Source organism: Ornithodoros turicata, chromosome 2 (genome assembly GCF_037126465.1).
Source record: "Ornithodoros turicata isolate Travis chromosome 2, ASM3712646v1, whole genome shotgun sequence".
Classification (NCBI taxonomy): domain Eukaryota; kingdom Metazoa; phylum Arthropoda; class Arachnida; order Ixodida; family Argasidae; genus Ornithodoros; species Ornithodoros turicata.
The window spans coordinates 119874200-119885276 of record NC_088202.1 but is presented as its reverse complement, the minus strand read 5'-3'; the positions used below and the strand labels follow the sequence as shown (position 1 = coordinate 119885276).

At 47.1% G+C, this 11077-nt stretch overlaps 1 long non-coding RNA gene across 2 annotated transcripts in view; it reads left to right on the top strand.

The window, feature by feature from the left end:
* The window catches only part of LOC135386002 (uncharacterized), a 101136-nt gene that overhangs the window by 1360 nt on the left and 88699 nt on the right, over positions 1-11077 (top strand). The window lies entirely within an intron of this gene.

Below are 11077 nucleotides of genomic sequence, written 5' to 3'. Positions count from 1 at the left end.
CTGAGGTTGAGCAGATTGGAATCGGAAAATAGCTCTAAGAAATGGTAAACATGTAGCTGTGGCACCAAACTTGGATTATTTCTGTTTGGTTCTTTTTTCTTATGTGTGTGAAGCTATACTTTGCTACCCAGTCGCAACCAACTCATTCTGTTATTCAGAATGTTATATTGACTGTGAAGTGGCTACAGTACAGAGCAGGTGGGAAGCTGCACGTGCACTCGGCTTCCGGACTCATCGTCATATCATCACGATGTGTATTTGTTCTTCATAAATATGCCTCATTCTTCTTTGTGACAGTACTTCACATGAACACTGACCGGAATATACCGAAGTTTCTCATTCCTGTCTTTTTGCGTAGCTGGGGTATCTACCATAGACAATCCATCTGCGGAAGGGGAAGTGCATTCTTGCTGTATTCAGCTGTGGCCATCGCCGTTACGTCCCACGAACTCTCTCCACACGAAAGAATGGCCCTCTTTGTACCGCTATTCTTTCCATTGCCCATGGTGACATAATAGCTAATAGGAGTACTGCATGTGGGAAGTTGACCCCTTCTGGTTCTGGGAACGCAAACTCTCCGTGACGGAGAAACCGTAATGCTTGAAAAGTAAATTTGTTACGTGTTTCGACGTGCGGAAGTCCCGATTGTGATCGGCGGCATCTTCTGTTGAATGACGATGGCTGGTGCTTTGCTCCAGCCGTGACGGTTTATAGTGAAAGCACAATGTTGGAGCGCGCATTTTATACAGTGATTACCTGAGAACCCGGTCTCCAGTATTTGTGTGGTCCAGTTGGCGTTTTAGAGGGGGGGGGGGGGGATTCGAATGGTCTGCCTGCCTAGATTGGCGTTCTAGGCGTATGAGACTTTCCTGCCAAGGCGTCATTGGAGTTTGCTTAGTGTGTTCAAATATAGAAATATAGCAGAGGTACAAGTGCATGTCATAGAACTGCATATACAGGTTGTTCATTTTTATCCGTTACAAATTCTTAATAACAACAACAACAAAAAAAAATCTATGAGACCAGCATGGATGTCGTTTTTGCAGCTGAGTTATACGAGTAGGCGGACATCCTCTCGAAGAAAGTATGTAATACAATATGACTATAAATGCCTAAAAATCATTAGCTTTTCCATTAGGGGACTCTCTGATGTTATTGCGCCAAAAAAAAAAAAAAATATCATTAGGGGATTCCGAGCAAAAAGGGGATTTTTTAAGTCCTGAAACGCGCACGTGCGCTGAAATACTCGTCTACCGTCGTGTGGGTTCGAAGCCTACCACCGACTGAGCTGTCTGAGGTTTTCCGAAGACTTTCCAGACGAATGTCGGCACAGTTACCCTTGAAGTCGGCCCAGGACGCATACTAGTCCCCCGTCCCCCACTCCTTCCTACTGTCCTCTCTCCATTTGTCCCCATCTGTACGCCGCCCATCGTCGCCCCCTCATAGCCACAGTTGCTTCACGGCTAATACGGAATAAAAAAAAGAAATACTCATCGCTGGATTTTGATATGCAAGTGAGCCGAAACCGTGCCGATCGGATGCGTATGGAGGACAGAGCTCTTCGATTTCTACTGCGACGCTCAGCTTCACCTCCGTCCAGAAGGCCCTGCTTACAAGAGCCACTTTCGCTAAAGAAATACTGCGTCGCTCCAAACAATTATACTAAATCAACAACTAAAACATTCAACGAAATGTGAAAGCCGTAAGCATCAACCGGCTCCCGTTGTCTTTATTGGCTAAGATGATTACAACACGTCGGAACTGGGAGGTGACTCGTATGGAATCCCAACACCGGTTGCGCTCTCTGGGTTAAGTTCGCAATGGACTTATGATTGCCTCCGAAGTAACGCCGGCAACTGCTTCGGAAGAAAACGCCACCTATTAGAGCCCTCCATGGGCCCGGCCCGTGGGCCGGGACAACAAAATACACAAAAACACCGGGCCCGGGTCCGGGCCGACAAACATGTTTCCGAGAGTCAGGCTCGACCGGGTCACACAGGTAATTCCAGGCAATGAAGGGCTATTAGTTCATATCATCACGTGCTTGCGTCATTCCTGCGCATAGTATTTGCAAAAACAAGCAAGGCACGCTGCATCATGCGTATGATTCGACCCTCTATAACATTCTCAAAGCCACTTTACATTGCTCCTGATTCCTCAAGTATTTCACAAACACGTTCGCAAAGCTTAGTGAAAGGGCTAAGGATTGGGAGGAGTTTGTCGACAGCATCCTTTACATCCACAAAAGCTTGGTAGCGTAACAATAACGCGCTTGCCCAATTGCTTGCGTCCTTGATTTAATTTGATCTCGTGCTGTTGTGGTGTTAAAGTTCTTGTATGTGTGTAGCCGCGTTTTCTTATAAATTTACATAAAAATTTGTGTGATAAGCGCTAGAAACGCGTACGTCACGGCTGGAAATACTAGGCCGGGATCTACGCGCTGAGTCACCGCGCCGGGCTCTATTCACCGGGTCATCGGGCCGGGCCCGGAAAAGTCGGCCCGTGCGGGGCTCTACCACCTATCAACCATGGATGTTTGTGTTACTGGCGGGGTGTGGTGTGATTGGTTAGGTTAGGCCGACACTGCGCTTACAAACGACCGTATCTTCATAGTGACAAAATCCATCTTCGTACGATGTCAAATAGCGTTTTTTTTTCTTTCTTGTGAACAACAGCAACAATAGACGGTGACGATGAGATGGGGTGTTTCATCGCGGCGGTGCGGTACCCTACCCCATTGGACGTGGAACATTATATGAAGATGATGAAGGAAGGATGAAAACACGAGAACAAACTAAAACGTCCGGAGCAACCTAGTGGACAGCAGGAAGTTCATGAACAGGTGAAGAACCCGACGATGGGGGGGGGGGGGGGGGGGAGGGGGGGTAATGGCAGGATCGGCTCGTCGTTGTTGGCCACACAGAAGTGGGCGACGTCACGACTATAGCAAAAAAAAAAAAAAAAAAGAAAGGCGGAAGAAAGAAGGACGGACGGGGGCCCTACGATGGAGCACAGGAAGGATCTTCGTAGGCGCCAATGAGTGTAGCTAAGTTGAGTGGTCTCTTGCTGATACGAGCACCTCGTCACACAGTACATGAGAGAACTGATGTTCTGAGGCTGGAACAACATATAGAAGGGACAATACATACAAGGCCTCAAGTTGCCTAAGGACCGGTAATCCAGAAGACGTGGGCTCGAGTCCTACAGCTGGCTAACGTTTTCAGTGACTTTCATCTTTCATCGTTTACTGTGTATCCACCTTTGAGGGCCGTAGAGTGCATATTCCATAAGAATGTGCTGGGTGTTCTCCACCACACCACAGGTGGAACAGACGCTTCTGTCACAGCATCTGATCATGCACTTGAATTGTAAGGTGAAAGCCACATTGAGGCGGAGTCTACGCAGGAGAAAGGTAAAATGGCGTAATTAACGGGCAGGGAATTCATATGAAGAAATGTACGCAGCATTATGTTTACTGATATCTAAACCTGTACAGCGCGCAGAGAATACATATGCAAATGTGACAGCAACGACAGGTCAAGAGGACGAAATGAACCACAAATGGAGAGCGCGTTTTCTAGCTTACCAGCATGTTCAATATGGCCCTAATATTCAAGTTTCGTTGTTTATGCGGCGCTCATTTACTCACATTCTGTTGTACAAGATAGAAAAGTAATAGCCAGGAAAAAAATAATTACGCGTCCCTTTAGCAGCATGACCAGTTTCTGAACCTGGTTTATCGCTGCAGTGATCACGATAAAACACACAACTATCATACGTCTTTTCTTCTTTTTCCTTTTTTTTTTTCTTCTTCTCCTCGATACTCCTTATCTGTAATGGATGTGTTGGAACAGTTTGGAAAAGGTTTGGGTGTAGAATTTAGTTTGGCAACTTTTAGTTTAATATAACTAATTTCTGTCATCTTGCTCTATAATTGAAATTAAATAAGTTGCATTCATGTAATTGAATCCTACACCAAACCGCAACGCCCAGAGGCTGCATGGAATGTACGACGGAAAGGCATAAATTCTGCGCCTAAAAGGAAAATAAGAGTAAAACGTGGCAATTATGTTTCAGAAAAAGAAAAAGAAAAGAAACCTACAGTTGAATTATATGTTTGAAAAAGAAAAAGAAGAGATGCAGACTCTCTTTTCATGGTAGTTTTAGCGAATGACCTCTGTGACGTGTTTTCCTAGGTAGTTTGTTCTCTCACATACCTTGGTGGTGGTGGTAGAGGAACTGCTTGCTGTAGTCGGCCCTCAGGCAGGCATCGTCACGACTACCGCAGTGGGGGATCGTTCGTCGTGGGCAGACTTCACTGGGAACTGTGCCGACATTGCCGGCTGTGCGGACACTGTGCCTGAGGAAAACCCAGGGAAAACACCTGGATAGCACTGCCGGCGCCCGGATTCGCACCCGGGTCACCTCCCAGTCTCGGGGTGCAATGCCATCATTGTAGCCACTAGGCCACGGGAGTTCCCCCCCCCCCCCACTCCGCCAAACTTGTATTGTATTTTATTGCACGGGGGCTGGTAAAATACAGCTTGGACTTGGCTCATATCGTGTGTCGGTCATATTTTGCACGAAACCACCAATCTCTGTCGGCTACATCCCTATTCTCATGAGAGTAAAAAATCGTATTTATTTTATTTAAAAAAAATAAAAACCTCGCTGAAAGACCCAATGCACAAAATATAAATACCGTCGGTGAACATTCCGCGCTTCCACAAATTTTTGAGAGAAATGGCAAAACTCCATAGTTTCAGGTTCCCCAATAAGAGATGACGTCATCGAGAGTAAGCGTTTATCTCCTGGCAACCCCCCCCCCCCCCAGCGCGAGCGTCTCTGCTCTCCCTTCATGGCAATGAGACCGTTGTGACGTAATGCGGAGAGGAGTGGGAAATTCTTCCGTCGCCATTTCTTACATGCAGGCAAGCTCTTCTACGAAGCCTCACCCGCATAACATTGCTGCTGCAAGTATTTGCGCAATGTTGTGTAAACTTCGCTGCCGGACCCCCTCGTTTTCCGGTAACAAATGGCGGTGCCCAGCGTCTGTGAGTTTACATTGCTTTAGCGAGCAGAATGACATGTAACGTCTCACGTCACTTCTCCCACGTTTCTCTGCAGTAGGGAAGCGCGGTGCGCGATCTCCTTAGCGGAGGCAGGTGTCCCAAGCTGAAGCCGCCATATTGCGTACCATAGTTGCCCTGCAGAGTTTGTCCAGTGTTTATCTTGAAATGTGCGCGGGTGCGGTTATCCGCGCTACATAGTGATTTGCAGATATAGAAGTATAAAATTGAGACATCCGCGCGTATAAAGTGCAGACAAAACGGCGCACTTCTGCAGTTGGAGCAGATATCCGCATTTTATCCGCAAATATCCCTGACTGGGAATCAGGAGAGTCTAGGTTCGAGTCCAAGCGTCAGCACCTTTTTCCTGAGTTATTTCAATTCATTCGGGTCAGTCTTGGGCGTTGGAGGCTTACGTGTTTGTGACGTTCATGTTTATATAACTGCCTCGGTTAATTCTCGAAGCAAGCAGTAGTGCCCCTGTCGACGTCCCCCCAGTGGAGCCACAATTGGCATGTATACAGTCTCGACCCTCGTTAACATGACGCTCGTTAATTTGACATCCTCGCTTTATGACCATTTTGCTCTGCAACCGTTCCTTCTCTATGTAAATCCTCCTCGTTAATATGATAATTCGCTTATACGACAATAACAGTTTTTTCTTCTTTTTTTTTTTTTTTTTTCACGAATGGGGAGGCGAACACGTGTATTCTTCCCTCGATGTTATGAACGTCGTCGGTTCAACGAGTGATCCTCTTTGGTCGAACGAGCAATATCATTGGAAAAACTACAGATAGAAACTCTAACTAAGCAGGCACTTTTATTGGATTTCATCCGCACATGAACTCTAAGATCTTCTTCACAATGTCTCTTGTTTGGCACACAAAATCACCACAAAGGCTGTGGTGTATCTGTAGCCTTTCAGCCGCTGGAACATGTGTATGAAATAACTCCCTCCGGAACTGCGCAAATTTTATTCCAAGGAATTTATTATGAAGCCGGCGCGCCGCCTCGTGAATCGAGAGGTCACTGAAAACCACCCTGACATTACTCGGCGCATTTTCCCAGCACTGCTTCTTTAGTCTTTCTTGTGTTTTGGAAGACGCCGGTGACGTCACGGTATCCTCCTCCGGACGAACCGCAATTCGGTTTCGGTTTGCTACTGTCACCATTTACGAATTAATTACTCGCGCAAAATGAACGCGAAGACTGTATTCTGTATCGAGGGGATGGTTCGGTGTGAGGTTCACCTGTTTTTTTTTTTTTTTTAATTTTTGCGAAGTTTCCCTTTATTATTGACGTTACTACTATTTGAAGTCGTGATTTTGTGTCATTACAACTTGAACTCTTCCCCTCGTGTCTGCTCTATAAGGAGTGTACGAGCCAGTGGCGGATTTAGGAGAGGGCAGACGGGGCCCCCACCACAAAGGGGCCCCCACCAGTAAAGGTCTTGTCCAAGGGAAATCTGTTTTGCATGCCTGAAACGCATCCCTGAAACGGAAACTTGGTAAAAATCTGTCCTCCGTCCACGCATATCGACCCCAAATAACACATTGGATAGACATAGGATACACGAGGGAGCCCCCACAGCACAGTGCCCCGGGGCCCCCACCACTGTAAATCCGGCCCTGGTACGAGCAAACGTGCGTCATCGTGGTGCATTACTAAACGCCATGTGGCTTGGTGACATTGCCTAGGTATCTTCCCGGGGATGGCTTTATTCATTCACTTTGTGTGTGCGCATTCGGAATATACCCGGAAGGAAAGAGCAGAATGCATGTCTACAAAACAATTCGTACATTGCACGAAGTGTCCATCATTGTTGGGGTGGGACCGGTTATTTGTCTTTCTTTGGACAAGCACCAGGTCACCCGTGGCAGAATATTTTTCCTGGCCGCCTCTATGATGCGAATGAGTTGATGTATTCAACAATCTGCAGTGATCTTTTTTATCAACAGCCTTTTTCTCTTGGAAAAGCAGCGTCATAAGTTCTCCTATTGCCGTTGTCCTGACCGTACCGCTCCACGTACAAGGCTCAGAAACAGGGAGCGCAAAGCGCCGTAGCTGAGAACGTTAGGTGACCGGCCGGGGGTCCGGCACTGCAATATATCCGCTTCATTTCAGAGTGTTATAGCATGTTCGACAAAATATGGGACTGTAGCAGCTGCGCCGCAGCCACATCGTCATTGCCGCGACATCCAGCCATGTCTTCACCATCGTGTTCCGAGGCACGCTCTCCCGTCCGTGCACCGAGGTTTCATTATTCGTGCACGTACTTTCATCTGGCATTAAACATCGTTCCATTGTAGAGTACGGTTGTCGTGGTCCCTTGCTCTACAAGACTAATCAGGCTGGTTGATTAAGAAAGAAATGGAAACGTTGACATTACTGGGTAATCTGGACCTGTTGGAGTAGGCGACAACGATGACACCTGAAGTGCATGCGCACCCGTGCATGTACAACTCGTTCATTAAACCTGTTCCACCGTACGGTAGCCTTTACTACATCACAACAGGTTATGGGTCAAATAGCTCCTCAAAGCTGCGCACCTGAACTAGCTGGCTCGTTCGACATTGCCTATAGGACAGCGGATGGGAGACGCAGGGAAGTTTACGGTGGCCAAGTTGACTGATGGGGATTATAAAACCTGGGAGTTTAGGATGACGACGCTCCTGATTCAGGAGGAAAGAAACACTGTCGTTCATTGCGGTATTACGCCGGGAAGCACTTCCGTGTCTCGAACTCGATCGCAAAGCACAGAGCGCCATCTATCTGAGTATAGACGACAGTCAAATATAGTTCATGTCTACAATTGTGCAACGCCAAGGTAGATGTAAGAAGAGCTCCGAATGCACAAAGGAGCCAATCTCGGCAACAAACTCTACCTGATAAGGAAACTACCAGTCAGTTGAATGTGGCCCAGGATATGCAGGGCTACATCAGACGCACTATTGGAATTGGTCGAGCGCGTAGGCGGAAAGCAAGAAATAACAGCCTTTTACGTCGGTGCTCTTCTCCTCAGTTGGCTTTCAGAAAGTTATGACGCACTGGCCACAGGCCTTGATGCACGCTCAGATGATGCCCTCACTTTGGAGCACGTGAAAGGAAATCTTGTGGACGGGTATAGCAGGAAGCAGGAGATGACAACAGGTGCAATGAGCGACCTAGAGTCAGCGCTTCGTACTAAGGCCACGATGATGCAAAGTGTGTGACCGACACCTCGGACACCGAAAGCTGGTCACCTGAAGAAAGACTGTCCTCCTCGAAGCGGGTAAAGGAGGTACTCTCCAAAGGGCACCCTAGGCAGCGGGAAAGAGCGGCTTCGCCCCATGGCTCAACTGCCTCAGATTTTGCGTTTCTTCTGGCTGTCGCATCTTCGACAGACCATTGTTACACAGACTCTGGCACTACGAGATATATGTGCGATGACCGGAACTTCTTTACCGGGAACACTAGGCCCAATGATGAAGTTGTTACCGCGGCGAATGGGTAAAGCACCGCTGCTGAAGGAATAGGAGACGACATTCTTAGCAAGGACATAGCGGCTACTGCGAGAATTCAGAATGATCTCTACCGTATCATAAAAAGCAAGACGGTTCTGAAGCCGTTAACATCGCTTGAGTCTCGAACCACAGGAATGGCATTCATGTATGGCATCATAGCGTAGGGCATGGTGACCCGGATGCAGTAAAAAGGTTGCAGACGAAAGGTTTAGCGGGTGAGATATTCAGGTAGACAAGTGCAATCATCTTCTAGGATGCACCGGCTCTATAAATCGGAAAGATGAGAAAGGCGTCGTTTCCTGAAGACGCAGATCATTACGTGCTGAACGCATCCTTGACCTTGTGCTCACCACACGTTTTTTTTTTTTTTTTGTGGGCCTCCAACAGTTCTGACACCAAGGAAGGATAGGTACTTGCCACTTGCTGACGTTTATCTGATTCTCCAGATAATATGTCAGAAGGTGACAGAAAAAAACGCATTCCAACACAACGACTATATTCCAGCCCACTGAGAATACTCAACGTTATGACACACGACTGAACTTCTGTCCCGTGGGCAGATTTTGGGGTTTTCTTCCGTGGAGATGTCGCTCGTGCTGACAAGGTGATTGACTGAGAAGCGCGCACTGTATTGCTATTTGCAGTGTCGTGAACGCCCAGGTGCTTACACCCCAATTCGACCTTTTGTTTGTCTTTGCTTTTGGGAATAACAAACCTCCATCGTGGCTAACCTTTCCCTTCCTTCTTTTATCATCATTAAACATATTTCCCCTCCCTCCGATCCCGTCTCGGGATAGCGGGATTCACAGTTAGAAGTACCGGAATTGTAAAAATAGCTCTGGATTCCAAACCTTACTACAGACGTCCGTCCCGTACAGCCTGGGACAAAATGGTGTAGCGGAAAGGTAGAAGTAGAACCATACACTTCGCGAGAGCACTAGAAGGGTACTGTTCGGTGCAGGCTTCACAGACTCAGCCCATTGTGGGACGAGGCAATTGTGACTGTTTGCTATATTCAGAATCGGTTGCCGAGCAAAAGCAGTGGACAGGACGCCCTATGAACTGTGGCACAACAAGAAACCTAACTTGGACAGCATTATAGGATGTTCGGTAACTACGCTCACAAGCACGTTCCAAAAGAAAATCCATAAATGCAATCATGCAATCGAAGACATGCTGGCTGGTTTTAGTGTCAAAAGTCTCTCAAGTCAAAAGGGCACGGAGTTCTTGGCAAAGGAAACTCTAAGGTGATGGTAACCCAAAGCGTAGTGATAGAAGAACCTCCTATCATGGAAGTTTTGTGGTGAAGCCAGAGAAGTAGCGTTGTCAGAATAGACCTCTCCCTGTTTGTAAACAAATGACGTCATAGTGTTCGATAGCGCCACCAATTTGGTAGAGTAAGGTCGCGCCCGAAAGCCACGGTCTTGAGGGGATTACGATGGTCCCTGAAAGGGACGCGACATTCGGTCCTACTTTTCTTTCAATATAGGAGGCAGCGAACACGTGCGCACCCGTCGAACCCAGCCCTGTATACCCTTCTGATTTGTTTCGGTTTCAGTCTGTTTACCAACGTCATGATGACGTTTCTCGGGTAGAGGTCCATTGGAAGAACAGCTACATCACACAGGAGCAGAAGATCCTTGTTTCCACCACGTAACTAGTTCAGGTTCAGCTGACTTTGAAGTGAATATACTGTGGCTTACACACACACAACTGGCAGTAGGTTCGCCGATCAGCGAGGACTAAAAATGAGTACCACCAGATCGTCCGGCATATGTGTCACGAGCAGCATGGGCCCCTGACGGCGTGAGTTGATGTTGATGGAGGCAAAATAAAAAAATTAAAAATACTATGGAGAGATTGAATTCGCGTGAGTTGGAAAGAGATGCAGCAGTTACCTCCTTCAGAAAAGGCTAAGTGGATAGATGCTGCGCCAAGGTATAGAAATATATTCGCTGCATCAGCTGCACATCTGGGATCTTATGGAGTTCCCGTAATGAAAGCGTTCGTTTGGATGTAAGTGAACATTTAAGACCAAAAGAGACAAGGGTGGGATGGTTGAATGGTACAAAGCCAGGTTTGTTGTTCAAGGACATTCGCAAAAGTATGGAGGGGACTATGACGCTACGTTTGCTCCTGTGGCAAAACCGTGAACAATGCGATTATTTCTAACTATACCAGCCACACAGATATTCAGCGTTTTTGTCATTATGATGTCGAAACACCATGTCTAAATGGTGACATTAACGAAGGTATACATATCAATTAGGGACCGGGTTGCAGGAGACTATATCTTGTTTGCAAGTTGGAGAAATCGCTCTACGGACTGAAACAGGCAGCCAGAGCTTGGAATGTTAAAACAAACAAATCCTCCGGCGTAGTCAGGCGGATCCCTGTCTGCATTTCAGGTATGAAGGTACGAAGTGTTTTCACATTCCGCTGTATAATGTGAACGACATGCTAAGCGACTCTGCCAGTACCAAAGTTTAGAGGGAATTAAACCGA